A 26,368-nucleotide genomic window follows, 5' to 3' on the forward strand; every position below is an offset into this window, starting at 1 on the left:
CCTGGTTAGGTAGCCAATCCTCCTCTGAGAGACTAAGGTCTCTCCTGTGGGTTTCTCATCAGATAACGAATGCAGAGCTCACCAGAGTTTCTCTGCATTTCTCTCTTCGACTTCTGCCAAGGATCGACCACTGACTGCTCCAGGACACCTGCAAAACCACAACAAAGTAGCAAGAAAACTACCAGCACCATTGCAGCGCCTAATCCTGCCGGCTTTCTCGACTGTTTCCTGGTGGTGCATGCTCTGAGGGCTGTCTGCTTTCACCCTGCACTGGAAGCCAAAAAGAAATCTCCCGTGGGTCGACGGAATCTTCCCCCTGCCAACGCAGGCACCAAATTTCTTCATCACTGGTCCTCTGGGTCACCTCTCCTCCTGACGAGCGTGGTCCCTGGAACACAGGAGCTCAATCCAAGTGACCCCGACAGTCCAGTGGTCCTTCTGTCCAAATTTGGTGGAGGTAAGTCCTTGCCTCCCCACGCCAGACAGTAATCCTGTGTACTGCGTGAACTGCAGCTGCTAGGGTGCCCCCTCTGTCTCCTCCTCCAAGGGGCGACCTCCTGGTCCTTCTTGGGCCTGGCCGCACCCAAGATCCTCAACTGCGACTCTTGCCACTAGCAAGGCTTTTTTGCAGTCTTTCTGCATGGAAACAACTGTGCATCATCCCCGAGCACGTTGTGGTACATCTTTTGACCAAAGGAGAAGTTCCTGGCACCTTCCTTTGTTGCGGAATCTTCGGCTTCTTCCACCCGGAGGCAGCCCTTTTGCACCTTCATCCGGGATTTAGTTGGCTCCTGCCCCCTCTGGACACTTGCGTGACTCTTGAACTTGGTCCCCTTACTTTGCAGGTCCTCAGGTCCAGGAATCTGTCTTCAGTGATTTGCAGTCAGTTGTTGTCCTTTCAGGGGTAGTAGGGTAACTTTACTACTACTTTCAGGTTTCTTGGGATTGGGTATCTTGGACACCCTTAGCGTTTTCTTACACTCCAAGTGACCCTCTACACACTACACTAGGCCTGGGGTCCATTCGTGGTCCGCATTCCACTTTTGGAGTATAAGGTTTGTGTTGCCCCTAGGCCTATTTTCTCCTATTGCATTCTATTGTGTTCTACAGTATTTGCACTACTTTTCTAATTGTTTACTTACTTGATTTTGGTTTGTGTGTATTATTTGTGTAATTTACTTACCTCCTAAGGGAGTATATCCTCTGAGATACTTTTGGCATATTGTCACTAAAATAAAGTACCTTTATTTTGAGTAACTCTGAGTATTGTGTTTTCTTGTGATATAGGGCCAGATGTAGCAAGGCTTTTGCGCCTCGCAAACAGCGAAAATCGCTGTTTGCGAGGCACAAAAGCCACATCGCGATGCCCATTCCCATATTGCGAGTCGGTAACCTGGGTACCAACTAGCAAAATGGGAATGCGAGTCGCAAATAGGAAGGGGTGTTCCCCTTCCTATTTGCGAGTCACATCGCGATGCAGCATTGCTTTGTGACTGCAAACGCGGTCGCAAAGCAATTCGCAGTTACCACCAGTGTCACACTGGTGGTAACCCATTCGCAAAAGGGAATGTGAATGGCTCTGAATTTTTTTTTTCAGAGCATGCAGTAGTCCTATGGATCACTGTCTGCTCTGAAAAAATGAAACTGACACGTTTCATTTTTTCGTTTGTAAAGCATCTCGTTTTCCTTCAAAGAAAATGGGCTGCATTAAAAGCAGTCTCAGACATCGTGGTCTGCTGTATCCAGCAGGACACCATCCTGCATCCGGCTTTGTGACTCGCAAATTGCGAGTCGCTCAGACTTGCAATAAGTGAGTCGCATAGTCGGAATTTACTACATCTGGCTCATAGTGCTATATGATCCAAATGGTATGGTAGGAGCTTTGCATGTCTCCTAGTTCAGCCAAAGCTGCTCTGCTATAGCTACCTCTATCAGCCTAAGCTGCTAGAACACTACTAATCTACTAATAAGGGATAACTGGACCTGGCACAAGGTGTAAGTACCCTCAGGTACCCACTATAAGCCAGGCTAGCCTCCTACAAAGATCTCTTGAAAGAGCTAATTGTGGTCGTTATTTCTCTTGGCCTCGACATGTTCTTCGATGTTTCGAGTTTTAATGAAACTTTGATTAGCATGCTTACACATGCTCCTACAGAGGCCAACTTATTAACATTTATGACACTTGTTTTTACCACGTGGACATATCTGGGAGATGGTAGCCACAGCATTTACACAGTATTTTAGAAAAGTGTTTCAGGGAACATACACATTGAATAGGACAAAGGGTGATTTCTCCTTCTTTTTTCGTGAATGGTACAATGTCCTCCGCTTCAAAAGCTGTACTGCTTGTAGCATTTCCCATTTTCAGGATGCCTTCCAGCTTTTGTGGAATTCTGCAGCAGTTTATATCCAAATACCAGAGTCTGTGTAACCAGCAATAATCAAATATTTTAGCACATGTTCAAAATTAACATTTTCGAAGTTGTTGCATCTGCTGTACACTTTCAGCTGTGTGACAATATGTGTGGATGCTCGGAATGAAAAATATGCCACTAGAGTACAAGGTAAGACAAGAGTAGTAAATAAGTGTACATTTGTGGACGTCCCTCTTGCCAATTCCAAAAAGCATGCATCAATAGAATTTTCAAGCACACTTAGGGGGTCATTACGACCCTGGCGGAGGGCGGAGAAGCGGCGGTAAGTCCGCCAACAGGCTGGCGGTCTTACCTTGGGGAATTATGACCATGGCGGTTACCGCCATGGTCATCCGCTGGTTCTTTGTTCCGCCCGCCAGGGCGGAGACGACCGCCGGGCTGGAGACCTGGGTCTCCAGCCCTGCGGCTGTCACTATACCGCCGGCGGTATTTTGACCCGGCTTACCGCCGTGGATTTCCAGCGGTATGAACCGCCATGAAATCCATGGCAGTAAGCACTATCAGTGCCAGGGAATTCCTTCCCTGGAACTGATAGGGGTCTCCCCCACCCCAACTCCCTCCCCTACACCCCCCACCACCCCTGCCACCCCCCCAAAGTTGGCAGGGCACCCCTCCCCACCCTGACCCCCAACATCACATAACTCACACACACCCGACACGCATGCAGGCACCACCAACACACACACGCACACACCCCGACATACATGCCTACATCCACACACACAGTCAGACACGCACACCCACATTCAAAAATACATGCACACATCCATACAGACATACCCACAGACATACACGCACTCATTCCCATACACACAACACTCCTGCAAGCATACACGCACTCACACACCCCCTCTACATACACACACGCACACCCTCATGCACACACACAACACCCCCCACCCCCCTCCCCTAACAGACGATCGACTTACCTGTTCCGTCGTTCCTCCGGGAGGGGACAGGAGCCATGGGGGCAGCTCCGCCGACACCACACTGCCAACAGAACACCGCCACGGCGAATCACAGGACGTGATTCACTGGGCGGTGTTCTGTTGGCGTGGCGGTGGAGATGGAGCAACCTCCACTTCCCCGCCTCCCGCCAGTATGGCTGTTGGCGGCTCTCCGTCCGTAAAGGGACGGAGAGCTGCCAACGGTCATAATAGGCCGAGCGGCAAACCGCCTGCACAGGCGGTCTTCCGCACGGCGGTTCCTCAGCGGTCTTGAAAAAAGACCACCGAGGTCGTAATGACCCCCTTTATTATCTATGCCCGGAGCCTGAGTGTAGATTTCACAGCTATTAAGGAGAACACTATTGTGGACTGCGACTGATGGATTCATTCAGGTTGAAAGGAAGGACTAAGGCCCAGATTTACACCTGCTTTGTGCTGAATTAGCGTCATTTTTTTTATGCTAATGCAGCGCAAACTTAACTCCACATTTATATATTACAACGCTAGACTAGTCTAATGTCAGAATATTGGTGTTAAAGTCATTTTTTGGATGTGTGAACCCACCTTGCGTCAATGAGTGGGCATTCCATCCAAAAACTGACACCAAGGCCCTAGCGCCTTATTTATCCTCCTGTGCAAAACTGGTGCACAGGAGGGAGGCGGGCCTAGATAATGGCCCTAAGCTTGCTTAGGGCCATTATTTAACGCCTGAGTCAGGGCAGGCGTTAGGGGATCTGTGGGCCCATTTCCATGGTGTAGCACCATAGAATAAGTCCACATGTTCCCTCCCCAGGCCCAGGGATGCCCCCGCCCACACCAGAGGGCCAGGGGAGGATGGGGGACCAAATCTGTGAGAAAGTAGCCTCTTTCTAGCATGGTTACCCCTACTTTTGGCCTGTTTGTGAGTCTGTGTCAGTGTGTTTATACTGTCTCACTGGGATCCTGCTAGCCAGGACCCCAGTCCTCATAGTTAAAACCCTACTTGTCAGTGTGTTTTGCCTGCCTCACCAGGATCCTGCTAGCCAGGACCCCAGTGCTCATAGTTTGTGGCCCATGTGTGTGTTGTCAGTAGTTCTTAACTGTGTCACTGAAGTTCTGCTAACCAGAACTTTAGTGCTTCTGCTCTCTCTGCTTCCAAATAAGTCACTATAGTTTAGTTACTTAATTTACCAACTCCAATTGTCACACTGGACACCCTTATAAGTCCCTAGTATATGCTACCTGGATACCCAGAGCATTTTGGTTCCAGGAGATCCTTATGGGCTGCAGCATTTCTTTTGCCACCCATAAGAAGCTCACACAAACCCTTTCAAAGGACTGCCACTGCAGCCTGCATGAAATAGTGCACAAACTATTTCACAGCCATTTTTCACTACACTTAAGTAAGTTATAAGTCACCTATACTAGCAAAGGTGTCCCCACGCTGTCCAGGGCCAATTCCCCAGACTTAGTGAGTGCGGGATACCATTACATGTGTGCACTACATATAGGTCAGTACCTATATGTAGCTTCACAATGGTAACTCCGAATATGGCCATGTAAGGTGTCTAAGATATTGGAATTATCCATTCATTCCAAATCTGGTATTGGGGGGGGAATCCCATGCATCATGGGGGCTCCACCATGGACCCCCAGCACTGCCAAATTAGCTCTCTGAGGCTTGCACTGCAGCTACAGCTGCTGCCACCTCACAGACAGTGTTCTGTCCTCCTGTGGCCTGAGTAGCTCAGTCCCAATAAGGCAGAACAATGCATTTCTTTTAGGAGGAGGGTGTTACACCATCTCCCTTTGGAAATAGGTGTTACAGGCTTGGGAGGGCTAGCCTCCCAGAGCCTCTGGAAATGCTTTGAAGGGCACAGATGGTGCCCTCCTTGCATAAGCCAGACTACACCGGCTCAGGGACCCCCAGTCCCTGCTCTGGCGCAAAACTGGACAAAGGAAAGGGGATTGACCACTCCCCTGTCCATCACCAACCCAGGAGTGGTGCCCAGAGCTCCTCCAGTGTGTCCCTGGCATTAGCCATCTTGTTTTCCAAGGTGTGGGAACACTCTGGAGATCTCTAAGTGACCAGTGCCAGCAGATGACGTCAGAGACCCCTCCTAATAGGTGCATACCTGGTTAGGTAGTCAATCCCCCTCTCAGGGCTATTTGGGGTCTCTCCTGTGGGTTCCTCTTCAGATTTCACTTGCAAATTTCCTCCAGGAATCCTCTGCAACTCCTGCTTCATCCTGTGACCGTGGGTTCAACCACAGACTGCTCTAGGAACCGCTGTAACTGCAACAAAGTATCCAAGAAGGCTACTTTGACTCTGCAACTTCAGCTCCAGCCAGCAACTGCAACAGTTTTCAAGGTGTGCACACTCTGAGGATCCCTGTCTTCACCCTGCACCAGAAAGACCGGAGAAATCTCCAGTGGAGTGACGGAGTCACTTCCCTGCTCCAGCAGGCACCTTCTAAGACAACGACCGGTTATCTGAGACTCCTCTCCTGGCAACGAGCATGCTCCCTGGAACACAGGTGGTACACCCCCTCGACACAGACTGTCCTCAGGTCCAGCTGTCGACATTTGTCATCGTTAAGAGCTTGCCTTCCCCGTTTGCGACAGTACCCCTGTGCACTGCGTCATCTCTACATCCTGAGGCCTCTATGCACTATTTGCAAGAATCCTTCATGCAGAGCCTGGCCCAGCTCCCCAGCACTATATTCTGTGATGCTCAACTCGCTGAGTTGTTCTCTGAAAGCGTGGGACCTTCTTTTTTAGTGCTGCAGCAACCACAATTTGCGCCTTCTTTGTCCCCATGTCCTGGGACTCCCATGGGTGCTGCCTGGTCATCTGTGAGTTCCCTCCAGTGTTGGGAGCCCTTTCTGCCTCCTCAGTCTGAGTTGAGGCCCCCAGGTCCCTCCTGGGTCCAGGCAGCGCCATTTTGATCCAATCCGCGACACTGCTTGGACCTAGAATTGTTGGACTAATCCAACTATGCAACTGACCTGCATCCAACATCTCAATGTGGGACATCTTTTGCAACATGCAGGAATCCGCAGACATCGTCTTTGGTGTTCATTTGAAGACTTCTTCTAACTGGACAAGCCTCTTTTGCACCATCTTCTAGGTTGGCAGGGGCTCCTGTCCTTCCTGGAATCTTCTGCGACTTCTGGACTTGGTCTCCTGTCTTCACAGGTCTTCAGGTCCAGCAATCCACCATTTGTTGCTTGCAGTCTTCCTTCGTTCTTGCAATAACTCTAATCACAACTTGTAGTGTCCTAAGGAAACTTGCAATAATTTATTTCTACTTTCCTGGGCTCTGGGGTGGGGTATTTTACTTACCTTTGATATTTTCTTACACTCCCAGCAATCCTCTACACACTACACTTGCCCAGGGGGGAAATCATGATTTGCATTCCACTTTTTTATTATATGGTTTGTGTTGCCCCTAGGCCTATTTCTTCCTATTGCATTCTATGGTATTTTCTATTGTTTGAACTATTCTGTGACTATTTACTTACCTGATTTTGGTCTATAGTGTATATATTGTGTATAATACTTACCTCCAGAAGGAGTATTGCCTCTAAGATAGTTTTGGCCTTGTGTCACTAAAATGAAGTAGCTTTATTTTTGGTAACACTGAGTATTGTTTTTATTGTGTATAAGTACTGTGTAACTATAATAGTATTGCAGGAGCTTTGCATGTCTCCTAGTTCAGCCTAAGCTGCTCTGCTACAGCTACCTCTAACAGCCTAGGCTGCTAGAACACTGTGGGGCATATTTATACTCCGTTTGCGCCGGAATTGCGTTTTTTTTTTTACGCATTTCCGACGCAAAACTAACTCCATATTTATACTTTGGCGTTAGACGTGTCTAGCGCCAAAGTCCATGGAGTTTGCGTCATTTTTTAGCGTGGACACCTACTTTGCGTTAATGAGATGCAAGGTAGGCGTTCCCATCTAAAAAATTGACTCTGAGGCATGTGTGCCGTATTTACACTCCCGGGCAAAATTCACGCCCGGGAGTGGACGGGTCAAAAAAAATGACGTACGGCCGCTTTTGCGCCGTTTTTTAGCGCCTGGAAAAGGCAGGCGTTAAGGGACCTGTGGGCTCTGAAGGAGCCCAGAGGTGCCCTCCCATGCCCCCAGGGACACCCCCTGTCACCCTTGCCCACCCCAGGAGGACACCCAAGGCTGGAGGGACCCATCCCAGGGACATTAAGGTAAGTTCAGGTAAGTCATTTTTATTTTTATTTTTTTGTGGCATAGGGGGGCCTGATTTGTGCCCCCCTACATGCCACTATGCCCAATGACCATGCCCAGGGGACAGAAGTCCCCTGGGCATGGCCATTGGGCAAGGGGGCATGACTCTTGTCTTTGCTAAGACAGGAGTCATTTCTATGGGGGTAGGGAGTCGAAAAAAATGGCGCAAATCGGGTTGAGGCGAAAAATTTGCCTCAGACCGACTTGCCCCATTTTTTGACGCCCAAGCTCCATATCCCCCTACACCGGCGCTGCCTGGTGTACGTCGTTTTTTTCCACAGCTAATTTTTTTGACGCAAAACTGCGTTAGCGCAGTTTTGCGTCAAAAAGTATAAATATGGCCCTGTCTACATTTCACTAATAAGGGATAACTGGACCTGGCATAAGGTGTAAGTACCTAAGGTACCCACTACAAGCCAGGCCAGCTTTGGTGGTGCAGCGGTGGGATAAGTACTTGCAACTGCTTTACCACTTTGTTACTAGTGCTTTGCACAAGACAAGGTTGCTACAATACTTAGAGCTATACATAAAAGTCACTTTTTAACTTTCTAGAAGGTTCTTTAAAACTTTCTAAAAGTTTCTGAAAAGTTTTCTTTTCTCTAAAAAGTTAGGCCAAATAGCTTACTAACTTTTTACTCTTTTTCCTAAAGTCTTTTTGTCAACATGTCAGTTGTAGAGGCGACCCCTAGAATGAAGACAACCTATGAAAGTTTGAATTTGAAAAGTTTGAGGGGTCTCTGCATTGAAAGAAGCTTAGGGATTGGGAAGAACCCAAATAAGGAATTCCTCTTTAATCTCCTCCTGAGGGATAACAAGGGATTTAGCACTGGTCAGGTAGAGCCAGGGGGGGTAGAGGAAGATTCCAACCAGGCAGACTCAGGAGAGCACTCTGATAAACCTGGGGAGGGTCCCTCCACACAGATCTTTCCATGAACAAAACCCCTAGTGTAGCTGGGAGTGGGAAGGGGTCACACACAAGTAGGGGTCCCTTCATACCTAGAGGCCAGGTAACTAGGGTGACTCAAGTCAGGGAAAGATCTGCCTCTGCGAATTCCAATGTCACTTCTGTCTCAGAGGTGTCACACACATCTAACCCTGAGGAGCAGTCCTAGATAGGGAACTTAGAAAGCTGAGGTTAGAGGACGCCAGCCTGAGGCTACAGCAGCAACAGTTGGCTTAGACAGGCAATCCCTGGCTGCAGAAAGGTAAAGGCAGGGATTGGGGTTAGTTCCCCAGGGTGGTAGCAGCAGCAATTTCAGTAACTCCAGTGTTGCGGAACCTACATTTGATTAGAGAAATCTGCACAAGTTTGTTCCCCCATACAAGGATGGGGTTGACATCTATAAGTGGTTTGCTGCACTTGAGAGGGCCTATAAAGTTCAGAGGGTCCCTCAAACATAGTGGGCTGCTATCCTGTGGTTGCCTTTGTTGGAAAATGGGTCATTGGTTAGGGCAGGTAAGTACCTACACTTAGCAATAGGCCACTAACCTCCACTTAGGTCCAGTCAGGTCTGAGTAAATTAAACCTAGCTCAACCCTTGGTAGCTTGGCAACGAGAGACAAGGCTTAACTTAGGAGACCAAGTGTAAAGCATTCAAATATCAAAAAACAGTAATTAAATAAAACACAGGAAACAGTTTAAAAATCAAAAAACTATTTATAACAATAGGAACTATTTTTAGCTTTAAAATGACACCAAAATTAATAAAATCGAATAAGGGGAACTGGAGATATGCATTTTTAAAGAATTACTGCTTTCTAGCGCATAGAAACAAAAAGCGCCAATCTGGTCATCTGGTCGCACCTCGACTAGGGAAAAGTCAAAGTTTAAGGCCGACCAGGATGGACCCCGGCTCGGCTACAGCCCGCGGGAGGCCTCGGTCAAAAGTTTACCTTAGGACTTAGTTGTTTTTCTGAAGATTTTCTTTAGCGGGACTAACCTGCCAATCCAATCCGACCTCCTGGAACTCTTCCTCAGATACACGTCGCGGGAGACCTCACTGGGGATGTTTACCTTCGGACTTAGTCGTTTTTTCGAGGTGAAAATCCTTCGACCAGGGCAAACCTGAAACTTGCTCTGACGTCCTTGGAGCACTCCTCGGATACGCTGGCTGGGATGTCCCGGTCAACTTCCTACGTTCGGACTTAGTCTCTTTTTTGGAGATTTTCTTCACTGGGACAAACCTGCAAGTCAGGCCGGGTCGCAGTTGAGGCAATCCGGCCAGAGTTGCCGCAGTGGGTCGTTCCCTCTATGGAGCTTTTTTTCAAAAGTTCTCCAAAGTTCTCCAAACTTCTGGATCTTCTTCCAGATGTTCTTTTAAGGTTCTTTTGAGTTCCACAGCTCACCCCAAGGTTCCAGAAGCTCTGAGATGCTCCTTGGGGGTGTGGAATACAACTCCCAGAATGCACCTGGCGCAAACTCCTTTTTGGCCACTGGACAGTGGTCAGCTGGTTGGTTTCTTCAGGAGTTGGTGCAGGGGACTCTGGTTAGCAATTTTTCACCTGTAGCAAACGGGGAGTGCCTTCTTGAACCAGTTGAAGCCAGGCCAATCCCTTCTTGTGGTGAAGCCCAAGTGTGCAGCTGGTGCAGTCCTTTCGAGTGCAGTGTCCAGGTGCAGGTCAGGGGTCCAGCAGGGCAGTCCTTCTTCTTCTGTAGTTCTTCCTGGTAGGGATCTGGTAGGGAACTGAGGTGTGGGTGCAGGTCTGTCAGTTTTATCCTTGCTCCTGGGTGAAAAACAGAGGGGTCCTGGTTCTCCAATCAGGGGCAGGGTCCTTCTCCCTGTGATGACCACTTCCTGGGAAGTGTGTCAAAAATCAATCCCAGGGAGCAACATTCCTCAAAAATCCATCATGGCTGAAAGTGATTTTTGGAGGTTACATCTGGCTGAGCCCACCCACTGGTGTGGCTAAAACTCCTAAACACACCCCTCTCCGAATCTAATCAAGGGGGCACCTAATTGTCTGGATTTGTAGGATGTGAGGGTGTTGCTAGGTTGCTCCAAATGTACTTCTCTGCCTTTGAAGACCAGTTTGCCATCCCTTACCCATTCGTGCTTCCCCATCTGCTGATGGGAGATCTCCTCCCCCAGGCACATCTCTTTGTGTGGAGCCAGGCCATTTCACACCTCATCAATCAGCCTGGCCAGGCTGCCAGAGGCTGGCCAATCAGAGCAAAGCAGCAAAAACACTGCAGGGCTGAAATTTGCAACTTTTCAGGAAATGTTTAAAACTCTTTACCTGAAAAAGTTATATTAAATCCCACAACAGGCCTAGGGGCACATAGGGCACACCTTAGGGTGACCTACATGTAAAAATAAGGTAGTTTAAGGCTTTGGAACTACTGTTAATTCCAAAGTCGAATTTGCATATAACTTTAATTTAAAAGCAGCCGGTAAGGCAGGCCTGCCTTTAAAATGACACTGGGCACCTCATCAATGCACCTATAGATGCACTACCTATGCTGGGGTCCCTAAACCTACATGCCCTACCATATACTAGGGACTTATAGGTAGGTTGACTTAGCCAATTATAATTATCCTTATTTGCATACTGATTTTACGCAGAGCACAGGCCCTGGGACTGGTTAGCAGTAACCAGGGCACCATCATAGTCAGGAAAACTCCAGGAAAAAGTGAAAAATGGGGGGAAAAAGCTAGGGGGGCTCTGCAATTAGCCCTGTTCTCTCACAGTCTTTTACTGGCAAGGGGAGAGACAGACTCCTTATTGTCAGGGAGGATGACTCAGACAACTATCACATTCTCAAAAGTGAACTCTTGGATGGTCTGGGCTTAACCACTGAACAATATAGAATAATGTTCAGGGAGACCATAAAGGAGTCTTCACAGGATTGGATAGACTTTGTAGACTGTTCAGTGAAGTCCCTAGAAGGTTGGTTAAATGGCAGTAAGGTGACTGACTATGAAAGCCTCTATAACTTAATTCTGAGAGAGCATATAATGAACAATTGTGTGTCTAATTTGTTGCACCAGTATCTTTTGGACTCAGATCTGATCTCTCCCCAAGAATTGGGAAAGAAGGCAAACAAATGGGTCAGAAGAAGGGTGAGTAGAAAAGCTCATACAGGAAGTGACAAGGACAGCAAAAAGAAAGATGGTGAAAAATCTCAGGACCAGCATGGGGATGAAAGTAAGCACAAAGATCCTTCTTCAGGTCCAAAACACTCCTCTAGGGGCCAGCCTCATATACCATCCAAGGTAAGTATAGGTAAGTAGAGGTAAGTATTTTTTATAATTTTTTTAAGTGTCATTGGGGGCCCTGAAATGGGCCCCCCTACATGGCACTGGGTGCAATGGCCATGCCTATGCCATTGGGGTGAACGGAATGTCTTCTGTCTTTTCTAAGACAGGAGTCATGTGGTATGGTTTGCTTCAAGAAATTGTGCTATGCTGGTTAGAGCCATTTTTTTTTTACTCTAACCAGCCTAACATCATTTTTTGGTGCAAAACACCCTTCCCCCATACTGCCACTCCACCCAGCTAACATCATTTTCCTTAACGTTAACCCACCCTTAGCGCTGGCTTCCACCATTCCTTAAATATGGCGCCCGGCTGGTGCTCTGGAATGGCGTAAGCCGGCACTATACTTTTTGATGCAAAACTGCGTTTGCACAGTTTTGCGTCAAAAAAGTATAAATCTGAGCCTTGATTTACTAAATTCTCAGGCAACGCAGCACAGCAGTCAAAAAATGCTCCGCTGCAGTGCGTTAGAAGGAGAGAGCAGGAGAGTGCTTTATGTGCCGAGATTTGGCTCTCCCCTCTCTTCTAGTGCCGGTGCAGAATTGTGCCGCTGAGTATATTTGTGCCATAAGGCAAGGGTGCGTGCATAAGTCTAGCATAGGACTTGTACTGGAAGGGTACCCTTCCAGTGCAAAATACTACACCTAGACAACTTTCCAAACTTTCCCTACTTTGTATGTCTGCTGCACAACTCAGCACACATGCAAATTCAGAAAAGAAAGGAGAAATCAACAACATAGCTTTCACCTGGTGTTAATTTCTGAAGCGAAACTCAGCCTCAGGTTTATAGTATATAGGGTTTTGCATCAAAAAGCATGGGTGGTTGCATTGGAGTGTTTCATGTTGCTTTGCATTACTTTTAGGCAACATTGCACTGCAAAACAAGTTTTACACTGGGAAGTAAATACAAACATTTTGTGGTGTTTTGCATCACTTTCATGGTACAAAACAGCTCAAAATGTTGGTAAATTTGGCCTGAAATTTTATGTCTTCATAGCAGATTTGCATGTTTGCAGCCCTCTTTTGCAGACCTAGAGAGGCTGCACCACTTAGTTATGGGTGCTGGAACAGGCAACGCAAGTACCTCATTACCAGTGTATCAAAGATACTAATAACTGGATGGCAAACTTTACTGTGAGAGCTATAACTGCGAACAGAATACAAAATAGAAGCTGAGAAAACAGATAGTACTTTTCTGTCTTTCTGAAAGTGAGCAGCAGTTTCCGCAAAGGCATGAGTGAGATTCTGTGAGTCCTGTTAGCCTAGTGACATGGGCATGGGGCCTCGTAGAGTGCACAGCAGGCTGGGGGCGCGGCGCGTATCCATGCCATGGGCTGCGGCCCGAGCCAAAAGTTTGGCTCGTGCCGCGTGCCACGGCGCGACAGTAGGTACCCCCCGAAGGTCCAGGTTTGTGCGGAAACAAGCGGTGAAAGTGATGAATCAGAAGAGGGGCGTGAACAGAAGACGCATCTTCCCAAGAGCATTCACTGAGAGGGTAACCCTGCCAATGAATCAGATACTGAAGATGTTTGTGAAAGATAAAAGAGTCACAAATTTCCTGTACCTCGTATTCTGGAACGTGACACCTACTGCCACCTAAGATACGGCGCACCATGGCGCAGGGTAGGGGGCAATAGCGTCACATTTGTTTACGCTATTGATGTACTGTTCAGGGTTAGGGCCAAAATCTACATCAAAAGCAACATGCCTAACCAACTTAGGCCTTCTATCCAAACACCACTTGACAATGAACATATTCTAAATATCAACATACATGGTCCCCTGACTATAGATTAACACAGTACACTAGCGTACGCAAGATTACAAGTTGTGAAAAGGTGCTGTTTGTTTGGAGCTATTCCATTTTGGTGACAAATATTTACCCTAGACCTCCCACTGAGCCCCTAGTTATGATTGGTGTACAAGGGACCTGGGCCCATGTAATAATAAGGGCAAACTTTCCATGTTTGCTATGCAGTGCACCTTAAAACAGGAAAAGTACGCCCTATCATGGTGAATGCACTGCCCTTCTGCCTCACTCTGAAACATTTCTTCTAGAACCTGGAGTGACATCTGTTATTTCCCTTACCTTTATTTTTTTTTCGACATTCCCCAGGGGCGTGACTTCCAAAAGAACTCAATGAGAACTGACTGCATGGCGGTCCTTTCTCCTAGCTGCATTTGCGTCAATCTCTACTGTGCATAACAAAAACATAGGTGTGATAGGTCTTAATCCAGGATCATAGATATACATTTTCCTTGAACTTCTGCATGCTAGAATCTCTGAGTGTTTCAATGATCCTGCCGCCTGATTCACTGTCAAGAAGATCTGGTAAAAAATTGTCAATGTTCTAATATTTATTGCATTCACTAAAATATGGCACTTCTGTTCAACTAGTCTCCATCAAAAACATAACAGAAATGATGACCTGCATGTGGATTTCAATATCTTCATTTCACAGTAATCCCAAACAGAACCTCTGGTTTATAGCTCTGTTTACCCGGTGTTTATTCACCATATCCTTTGTGCACAACATGTTCCGTACAAGATGAACTGCACATAAAGTTGCCTTATTCCCAGAGCGTTAAACAATACATTGGTGAGTGCAATTTGCCATTGCTATGGAACTTCTGGCCTAGACACAGTCATGTATCATTCCTGACACTCTCTGACTGACACTCCTAGAGCGCACTTCTTTAGGATGCACAAGCATCAAGCTTATAGTAGGGAGAGACAAAGATGGCCCTGTCGTTCCTTCATAGCGTGACGCGCTTACATGCAGGTCTAACCCTCCCCCACTCACCTGTTCTTGTTATCTTCTTCTTTTTCTTCCTTTTCGTTGTGCCTCCCTTTATGTTTTTTCTTTTTTCCCATATTACCCCTCTCTTCCCAGCATGCTTAGTTCCCTACTCTCTATGGGTCCTAGTCCATTATGTTCTATGTGTTTTTCCCTATCTAAGATGGTGTCCTTGCACTTCCTGTTGGTCGCTTCCTGTTTTTTGGTATTTAAGGGCTGTGATTCTCTCCTTGTGCTGCAACATTTTCTGTTTGGATGGTGTCTTCGCTCTTGCTTCCTCGCATCCGATACTGGTTCACGTCTGTTCCAGTGTTGTTTCCTGTTCTTTTTGCTCTTGTAATTACCTATTCAATTTGCTCCTGTTTCAGACACTTTTCCTTTCTGGAGGTTTTTTCCCCTTTCTGTTTTTTTTTCCCTCTGGCACTACTTCTGAAGGACACGGCCTGCCCCTGGCGTTTCCATTGCCTGCAGCACCGTGGCTACCAGAAAGAGTCGCCCCTACCTGGGCCAAGGCCGAACTTACAGGAACAAGGTCCTCGCCACTCGTTCTGCGGAATCCAGGTTAAAGCAGCGCGTAAGTCGTGACAGTAGGGGCCCTAAAGGTGCAATGAAAGTGGCGCTGCACTGGGTGCAGAACTACTTTCCTTAAATCTGGCCCTATGATTCATTCAGTGAACTCAAATGCTTTGCCTCATGTTTGGCAAGGTAGGTTACTGACTCAAAATTGCCTTGAATTATGATTTGGAATTATTTGGTTGCAAAACGTCATCCGATTTCCAAAGCAAGTGCTAAGTTCTAATATTGTGACATGTCCTCCACTCCATGGTTAATGGAATGGATGAAATGTTATTTTTTCACTGATCTTTACCTTCACATAGATTTGTTGAGCACCTTAAATGCCTGCTTATTAGTTAAATATATTGTTAGAGGATGGGTAATGATAGGGGTAAGTACACACCTACCTCTAGCAATACAACCAGACACAGGGTTGTGCCCAGTCAAGGTCTCACAAAGTAAGTCCCGGCTCAAACCTTGATAGCTTGGCAACCAGCAGTGAGGCTTAACTCAGGAGACAGCTATTTAAATCATTTAAAACCATAAATACAGTGAATAATTAAGACATAACACACAATAAAAATCCTACACCAATTTACAAAAATAGTAAACATTTTTATCTTTAAAATGACACCAGCAACAAAAATCCAATATAGAGAACCAGAGATATGAAGATAGAGGGAAGGTTGCACTGGACCGGGACACAAGAGTCCCCAAGAGTTCCAGCTGTCTGCAATGTGTTACTTTACACTTACTTTCAGAAGTGTTTCAGAATGCAGGAAAGGGGTCCACAATCCCAATCCAAGGTTCCTGAATCTCTGAGTTGCGCTTTGGGATGTTGGGACTACAAATCCCACAGTGCACCCAGCCAAATCCTTACAAGTCCACTGGAAGCACTCCAGGCTCACAGACAAATTTACTAATGTTTCATGCAACACAACAGATCAACCAAAGCTGTTGTGCTGCATTGTGTGAAAGGGAGAGATCAAGACAGCTCCAGATCAACAAATACATGGCACTGCTGCTTTCTTCCGAAGTGCTGGTGTGCAGTTTTCGTTATATTTTGTTCGCTATGCACACATCTATGTGCAATAGAGCACAACAGTCTGCATGAGTCTCGAACAGTGTTTTGTACTGAAGGGGACACTTTCCAGTACAAGTCACTCCGCTTAGAATTACTTTTAAACGTTTCCCACTTTGTTTGTGTGCTGTATAGTACAACACATATGCAAAGTTAAAAACGTTTGGAGAAAACATATCTTTTCATATCTTTTCATATTCTTCACACCTACCTCAAAAAGGCTTAATTCTATTGGGCAAAACCCTGTCTATCAATATTATTAGAAAGGGTTTTGCAACAGAAATCATGGAAACCTTGCAGGAGAACACCTATATTCCACTCATGAGACGTCCGCTTGACATAAAGTAATGTAAAGCAGTGTGAGTTACTTTAAGCTACTTTCCAATGCAAAACAAGTTTTGCCCTGGCAAGTAATTACCAGGTTAACACTTTGTGCCAATTTGTGTCACTTTTTGTGACTGCAGGGAGCAAAGCATTGATAAAGTTTGCCCTCAAACTCGGGCTGAAGCGATAGATTCTATGAATTTTGGAAATAGCTGGAGGAGAGTTAAGCCTAATAAAGTTCATTTCTCTTTGAAAATGAAATATAAACTATGCAGTCTTCTTTTCATTGAGCACCAACATCCTGAGTTTATTTCTTGCGAACGCCAACCGTGGCAATTATTTCTTTGTGTTAGGACGTGGGTCATGAATCCTCTTGTATTGCTTTGTTCCATATGGCGCTTGGGTTGAGTAAACCTGCTACAGAACAGTTGCGCTTTATAGTCTTGCTATTTGAGTCTGGTGTAATTTTGTTTCCCCAATTGTGCATACGTTTAGCTTTCAAATATATGATAAACATATGTTCTCTTCTCATATTTTCTTTGTTTATATTAGATGTCTTTGCAACCGGATGCCCATTTCAACAGCATTATGATCAGCCCATATGTTGTTGAAGGGATGTCAGAAGACTTGTAAAATCTTAATACAACTCATATCTTTGTATTTAATCTCTTAACTAACTAGAGTTCAATCTAATCCTTGTCACATCAATGTTGGAACACTCTGTATTGAAAGAAATAGCTATGTGGAAAGGCGAAAAAAATAGCACAATGCTAAGCCTCCTCTATGTGAAGAAACTCGACAACATCAACATGAAAGGAACAGTGATAATTATTAATTATGATCTTTTGAAGTTAAAGGTACATGTTGAATATGTTGAGCGGATAGTTAATGACTGTGACCACATTTCAAAACCGTTTTAATCAGACGTTGTTAGCTCTCGAATAGTGACAAAGATCATGTATCGATAGTATGAAGGTGCATATGATTGGGGTTGCTTGTGTTTCTTTCTAGAGGGAGCCTTGTCTTGCAGTTTGGGGTGGACCGTTCCTAAATGAAGCAGGGTCAGTACAAATTTGCATAAAACGGCCTCTGTCTGGAGTGGCACAGGAGGTGAAAAATGATGGGCTGGAATGCTACCCAGAGAGACTTTAACTGCTTCTACTATTCACAACTATTTTCCTATCTCCTTTTGTGTGTATTTGCAACACAGTACATACGTACATACCAGCATGTGATTTCAATTTATCTCCATGCCCAACACTGAGAAACTCAACAGATTAGTGAAGTAGAGTACTCAAAATAGCATAGGTGCTAAAAATACAAAGTAGGACTTCCAGTTTAGATGGCAACATCCTAGGAGTCTAAAGTACACTGCTCTGACCCTGGATACCTGGCCCAGACGTCCATGCAGTGCTGGGAAGACGTGCCCTGCAGTGCTGCTGAGTTCTTTTCCATTTGTTGATCCTGCTGAGATTGGGGCATGATCTAGGGGTGCAATGGTGGCCAAGGTCATAATAGATGCATGGAGGTAGTGTTTTGTTTCCCCAATTGTGCATACGTTTAGCTTTCAAATATATGATAAACATATGTTCTCTTCTCATATTTTCTTTGTTTATATTAGATGTCTTTGCAACCGGATGCCCATTTCAACAGCATTATGATCAGCCCATATGTTGTTGAAGGGATGTCAGAAGACTTGTAAAATCTTAATACAACTCATATCTTTGTATTTAATCTCTTAACTAACTAGAGTTCAATCTAATCCTTGTCACATCAATGTTGGAACACTCTGTATTGAGAGAAATAGCTATATGGAAAGGCGAAATAAATAGCACAATGCTAAGCCTCCTCTATGTGAAGAAACTCGACAACATCAACATGAAAGGAACAGTGATAATTATTAATTATGATCTTTTGAAGTTAAAGGTACATGTTGAATATGTTGAGCGGATAGTTAATGACTGTGACCACATTTCAAAACCGTTTTAATCAGACGTTGTTAGCTCTCGAATAGTGACAAAGATCATGTATCGATAGTATGAAGGTGCATATGATTGGGGTTGCTTGTGTTTCTTTCTAGAGGGAGCCTTGTCTTGCAGTTTGGGGTGGACCGTTCCTAAATGAAGCAGGGTCAGTACAAATTTGCATAAGACGGCCTCTGTCTGGAGTGGCACAGGAGGTGAAAAATGATGGGCTGGAATGCTACCCAGAGAGACTTTCACTGCTTCTACTATTCACAACTATTTTCCTATCTCCTTTTGTGTGTATTTGCAACACAGTACATACGTACATACCAGCATGTGATTTCAATTTATCTCCATGCCCAACACTGAGAAACTCAACAGATTAGTGAAGTAGAGTACTCAAAATAGCATAGGTGCTAAAAATACAAAGTAGGACTTCCAGTTTAGATGGCAACATCCTAGGAGTCTAAAGTACACTGCTCTGACCCTGGATACCTGGCCCAGACGTCCATGCAGTGCTGGGAAGACGTGCCCTGCAGTGCTGCTGAGTTCTTTTCCATTTGTTGATCCTGCTGAGATTGGGGCATGATCTAGGGGTGCAATGGTGGCCAAGGTCATAATAGATGCATGGAGGTAGTGTTTTGTGCGAAGAGTCAGAGGGTGAAGTGAGAGCCTGGGACACAAGTGTGTGATCCTCGATCTAAGGCTTATTGATGGAGAGTACCCCTAGTACCACCTGTGACTAAGCATGGCCCCAATGACAGCAGGCCTCCAGGCAAGAATTCTGGATAGGGGTCAGTCCTTATAATGACTTAGCTGGACACTCTAAAAGAAAGGAAGACCAGAGGTCATTTACCTCCCAGTCCACATATGCTCTGAGTTATGGGTCTGGCCCTGCCTCAGTTGAGCACCCATCATGACAAATAAGAGATTCTCCTTTGGAGTTTGGCTTGGAAGAGGTCACTGTAGTCCTCAAAGGAGGAGGCAGACATTGTGGGCAGTTGGGCTCCAGCAACCTAGTGTGGGAGGTCAAAGGTGAGGATACCTGATATTTTAAAACTAGCATAATAGCTGCCACTCTCAAGGGTTGTTGGTCTGTGCTCTCAGGGACCCCCACTTGTGTCACCCATCTGTTTTTCCTCAGGGAGTTTCAGGGCAGTGCCACACACAATAGTTTTTCCTAGAGAGCCATCAATGGTGCCTCCATTACTTTGTTAAGAGTGGAGACTGCTGGGCGTCGTGGCTCTTAGTTCCTGTTTTGATAAAGTGTGCACATTCCAAATGATTTAGGTCAACAAGCAAAAAGTCCCTAAAGACCTACCTATGAAACGTTCCCACAACTAATTGCATTAACACAAGAATTGAAATGGCACCAAAACAGCTTCAACCATTTTCAAATTGAAGTTTGAAAAAACATTCTTCATTGAAATGGCTTCCGTGCATGCAGAGCTGCAGGAAAACATTAACAACCTCCAAAAGGCCCTTCAAACACTGCATCAAAGAACAACCAAAGTGGAAACCCAACTGTGCTCTGCTGACTCAACAAGTAAACTAATGCACCCCTTGACAGCAATGCATCAGGTGGAGACCTAGGCCCGTATTTATACTTTTTTTTTGCGCTGCATTTGTGCCACTACGCAAAAGCGGTACAAACTTACAAAATACAATTGCATTTTGTAAGTTTGTGCTGATTTTGCATCAAAAAATGACGCAAAAGCGGCGCTAAAATAATATAAATATGGGCCCTGGTATCTCTGAGAAAAATGTAAGCATGTGGGCACTAGAATAATAGGTCTCAGAGTGAGAACAGCTAGCTGTGAAACCTTGAGGAAGAAGCAGAACGGGCATATCTCCATTAGAGAACAGAAGCCAATGTCAAAAGGCCATTCTGTACCAGAATGGAAGTATACAAGGAGTTGACTTCGAAAGCCACAAACATACAGCACTCAAACCAACCCGCATCCTCAAACTGACTTTATAGGTCTTTAGTATCCTGTATAAAAGAAGGTAAGTTGCGAACCAGAGGCTGCAAAAAGGTGTCAATATACTCAGATGTGTGTGTGTTCACCAGTTGAGACTATCCCAGAGATAATAGGCCTCCAAACGGGAAAGGAACCTCTCTTATGTACCTTAGGAAGGATGTAAATACAAGATGCCCTGAGTGTATTAATCAACACATACTTTAATTTGAGATCCAAAATCAGACACAGTTCCCTCTAATGGGAGAGTCTGCTTTCAATTGTCCATGCCACGTCTGCTAATGGATTATGTGAAATATGTTCATATGCCTGTCCATCTGCCTATTTTCTATCAATCTCAGCCATGTAGTCCAATTTGTTCATGACAACCACATTGCCACCATTGTCTTCTTCTCTGATGACAATGTCCATATTGTTTGCCAATAGTGTTAGAGATGTCCTTTCCTGAGTACTCAGATTATCCTTTGTTCTTTTCCAGGTGACAACATGTTTGTCTTCCAAGTGGTGTACGTCTGCAATAACAGCTCTATAGAACACATCAATGTGGTGACCAGGTAAAAGGATGAGAGTGAACAAAGATTTAGGTGTGAGAACACTGTCTGACTCCTAATTTGATTCAATACCCAAATGTTACAATATGTCATGTATAGACGACAATGGTGCATCAGTGTGCTCCGGAGACAAGATCAATTGAATATCTTGTATATCCCTAATAGTTTGATTACACTTAGACTTAGTATAATCACTACTAGTCTTAGGCAAAGGTTTATTCATGAAGTAGTTTTTCAATTTCAAACGCAGTACAAACTAGAATAAATCGATGTGAATCTCCATATAATCTGGCATCAAAGAAGAACAAAAGCCTGAACCCTTGCATAACACATTTATTTGGCTGTTTAAAGTGAAACAGATGACAAAATTATAACTTGCACAGTATCAGGATTAGTGTTCCCCATTGAATGAACCAATGGTGTGGAATAAGGATTTAGCTCCTCTGATAGCGGGAGGCGGATCTGGTTGCCATACCGTACCTTGCATTTGTGTCTGCTGTTTTTTAACCCCTCCTTGTTTTTTGGTATTTATGTTGAACCTGTTGTAGTTCTGTCTTGTACCCTTCCTGTATTGTACTAGTTCTTCTACAACAGAGGAACAGGAACCCCTTCCATAGGGGTCATACTGGAAGTACCTTCTAATGGTGGTTCCATCCCTCCACTAGAAATACTGGAAATATCTGTCACAATACTGGTGCTAGACACAATAGAGCCCTCCTCTTTGGATTCTGGGGTCCGTGTGGTTATTTTAAGACCATCAAACCTATGGGCAAACGTAAATATGCAACCATTGTGGTAATCATTAGCATCCCTTCTAAGTTTCTTTAGTTTTTTATCTTTGGGGTATAGTTGGTTTGTATTGAGCACATCCTTTAGGAAGGTATAATTCTGTTCCCATTCTCCTAAGAGATCCGAAACTAAATCGTCAAAAGATAGAAAAATAATCACTCATAGTCCAAGCGGAATTTGTTTGAGATTCAAATATCTCTTAAGAGTGGTGGTGTCCCACCATCTAGAGAATTCTTGCTTTTTGAGGCATTCAACTTTAATTAATTTAAACTTTAAACCTTCCTGCACCTGTCCCTTATCCTTGTCCTTGTTAGGTGCAGGCTGAATGGAAAATAATTCTTAGGCTAACTGTTCTCAGTTGTCATCAAAGGATGTCATATTTGTATCCTCTCTGAGAAATTAAACTTCAAGTGCAAGTGTAAAGACCAGGAGTGCAAGTTACCACAACAAACAATGTGAGCAGAATACCAAAGTTGTAATAGTGGTGTAATCAACTGCACATCCTACGAGTGTCAATCAATAACAAATGCATTGTTCAAGGATGGTGGTGAATGGTTACAAATGCCCTAATAAGCAAGGCATTACAGGAGTCTTGGACAGCATTTTATGTTCCTTTTGTTTTATATGGGTTTTAGTAGGCTTCTGGCATCTTATGGTTTGCATATACTTGCTTTTCATATTCAGGTTCTAGGATGTATAATGGTCCCAGCTTGATTATGCCAATATTACATGGTCGGACTAATTGATATCCTATCCCTACTTGAAATTTTGCCCAAACTGACTTATGTTGAGCATAAAAATAGATGCTGCAGTTAGAGACTCAGATTTACCTATCACAGGTACTTAGATTTTAGTAATCTTTATTTAATTTGATAGGTTTGCATAAAATAGCACTAGTGACTTATTGAATTGTGTTCATTACAGTCATGCCGATAATTTTTCCTCTATGCCCATGAGGTGGCATTCATCTTCAAATACCTCTACTGGTAGGTTGTATCTTGTGTTGAGACAATGGTACAATTTTGGGCTTTGTTGTCTATATATACACTACTCAGTTGTTCTCCTTTACTCTTTCTATACTGTGCACCATAGAATTTTGAGTTTCATGATGGAATGTGCTGAAGCATGACCATGTGGTGAATCTTGGCTATTTTATTCTGTATACATCTATTTCGGATTTCTTTGAAACACTACAATTTCGACTTGATTTGCCATTGAGTACACCAACTGGTATTGAGTGCTGTGGGTATTGTGGTATTGTAATTGTTTTTATATTGGCTCAACGATTCTGTGCACTTTATAACTGGTAAGTAGTGTTAAGGTGATTTTACTCGCTCCTTAAAACATGGCAGAACTGCTGACTGGCACATTTACCTTGTATATAAATCCCTCATTAAGTGGTACAACATGTAGCCCGGTCCTGTAAATTAAATGCTACTAGTGAGTCTGCAGAGCTTATTGTGCCATATACTTAAGTAGCTCTTTAAAACATGTATCAGGTTTAGCACTCTAGTCTGTGTGCAGTTTTAAACTTCCAGTTTGACCTGGCAAACTAAACCTTTTATCAGGTCTAAACTTCCCTTTAAATAAGCCACCCCTAAGGTAGGCCCTAAATAGCTCTTGGGGCATGGTGCTGTGTATTTTAAAAGTAGAACATGTAGTTTTAAGCTTTATATGTCCTAGAAAACTCCAAACCTCACTACAATGAGGACTGTCTCTCCCTTAGGATAACATTGGGATACCTTACGACATTTAATAAGTGATAATGGTTGATAGGGAGCTGGTAGGAATGTCAGGTTTACACTCAGAAGAATATTAAGTTAAAATCCTCTTTGATGGTAAAGTCACTCATAAAAAGTTAGCATTTTCTTATCCTAAGCACTTGGTGCCTGCAGCCTGTGTCCTGGGTCACATTACTAAGAAAACTCTCCCAACTTCAAACTCACCATCAGGACTTAAAACTGCCTGATGTCCAGTTAACCACTTGCAAAACATTAGACCTAGTAAAGAGGGGGTTGTGCAGTCCTTGGTTTTGCCGGGATTCCTTTAAGGGGCCCTGTTCCATTTGCTAGGACACATAAGTACCAGGTGGGACCTCCCACGTACCATGCATTCATTATACTGACTTAGGTGGTGGGTCTTTGCCCAGTACTGAGAATCTAAGTCTGTTTTTTGTTGAGTGAACTCTTTCCAGCTTTCTAGCTATGTGCACATATTTTGGCCTTCCATACAATCTGGGAGCTCTATTGCTCTTATGTTACTGTGCCTGTCCCTCCCCTTGCTGCCCTTCACCCTTCCTTCCAACATTCTAACCCTGTGTGTGAGGTCCTGCAATTGGTAGTTCATTGTGGGGGTTTGCGGTTGGAGTAATTCAAGTGCCCACCCCGTTATATCCCTCTGTTGGACAATGTCCATTGATCTTCTTGTAATAGCCACAGATCTACAGAAACAGTGTTGATTTTAGTTACCAGCATCTCCTTGGTGGCTCCAATGGCATTCCATTATAGCATCTAGTTTGCCTTGCATGCCATCTTCTTTAATTGCCTCGGGGGTTCTCCCGCAAACAATGGATCTTGGTGCCCATATGAGGTCTGGTTGCATTCATCTTTCGTGGCTTTGCTAACATGTTAGTTGTTTGCTGCTGTCCCATCAGTAATATTCATAATATGAATGTCCAGGCATTAATCACTAGTTTATGAATTTGCATCTAGCCTGGTTTGGCCTAGATCTGCATTTTATCTAGTGCCTGTGTGCCAGTCTTTGTCTCATATGTTTTAGTATCTCTATGACAAGGTAATGCTGCTCACAACCTGCTTTATGAGTAACATCAGCCCCTGGGTGTGCCCTTTATGTAATCCAGCAGGTGCACCTTCAGCCAGTGAATTCTTAGTACACCTAGATGCTTGTTAGGGCCCACTTTTATAATTGCTCCTGTTTCTGTATATGAAGGACTGGGGCCTGCAGGATGTTTGGGTATTTTTTTGCTTTAGACTATTTGTCAAGCTTTCTGATGCCTGCTGAGGTCTCTCCAGTCTGCAGCATATGAAAAATCATGAGAAGGACACAAAATGACAGTGGCGGGCACGAAAGCCATCCAATGCCTCTCCTGTAGGTGCATGCATCTATTCTGTACATTTTGTTCCCATGCTGATTTTATGAGTGCATTCGATCCTCATGGGGAGAGGGGCAAGGATCATCTCACCTCAGTTCACTCCCTGATTCAGTTCTGCCACTCCAATCTCTTAGTCAAACAGGCTCAGGTTGTCTTTCACATTTAGGGTTGGCGCAGTGCTACCTGACTTAGGATCTCAACACCAACGCAGACTCAACCCACACCACAGGCTTATAGAGAGGTCTTGAGGGCTGTCTCCATTCACTTGCCTGCCCCCACTCTTTGGGTGACTCACAGCCCATTGTCACCTCAACAGCCAAATGTTTTTGCAGGCTTCAGATCGCTGGGATGCACTCAGTGCTCCAGGAGTTCCAGGCCATCTCTCATACGGCATTCTTTGCTCCACGGCACATTTCCTTTTATTTGGAAGAGCTTCGGTTCTGGTGTGCATGTATCCCACAAGGACAGGTGGATGCAAATCACTGAGGAAGGCACTATTCATGGAGTACTTTCTGTATACACCCACCATGCTGCCATGCTAGCCATTGTAGATTCCCTATGATTGAGTACTTAAATCAAGAGAAAGCAAAATTGTTTTTCATTTTATCATGGCCCAATCATTTTTACTGTCATCTATGTCATAAACTCTTAGTATGGGCCATAACACCAGTGGGTCTTTACAATGTATTTTGCTTTTTGGTGTAGGGCTCTGTCAACAAGATGGATCATTGCACCAAACAGTGTTCTTTTATTGTTTTCAAAAAAGAAAATACTTAATTTGAATTTTCTTTTTGAAATAAAAAAGATAATACCCCCCTCACCATGGATTTATCTTCCATGGCAAACGGGAAATTATTTTACTGTCCATCACAACCAGTGTTTGCCTAGAGGTGACGTACAGTAAAAAAAAAAAAAAAAAAAAAAAACAGATATGTTTCCTACCATCCTAACAGGGTGTACATTTAGCCAATGTACATTTAGCCAATCCTCCAACTGCTCTTAGTCTGATGGGTCGTTAGAGAAGTTTGGCTTCAGCTGTAATGGAATAGTCACCAACTTAGCCAAACTATGTCCATTGGCATCTAAATTGGGTGGCAGGGAGGGAATTTCAGGGCCATTGCCACAAAGTTCCCTCTCCACAAATATATAAATCAGGCCCTTAGTGTGTTCTGTTTATTTATTACGAGAAAATTAATCTACTTTGTGTTTACCACCCTTTTTCAAAGTGTAAATCTGGATTGGATTTTTGAACAATGTAAGCCTAGAACAGTCAAACATGCCCCATCTCCATGTAATCTGCAGACACTTGTGGGTTTTATCATCTATGTGCAGA

Source organism: Pleurodeles waltl, chromosome 1_2 (genome assembly GCF_031143425.1).
Source record: "Pleurodeles waltl isolate 20211129_DDA chromosome 1_2, aPleWal1.hap1.20221129, whole genome shotgun sequence".
NCBI classification, from domain to species: Eukaryota; Metazoa; Chordata; class Amphibia; order Caudata; family Salamandridae; genus Pleurodeles; species Pleurodeles waltl.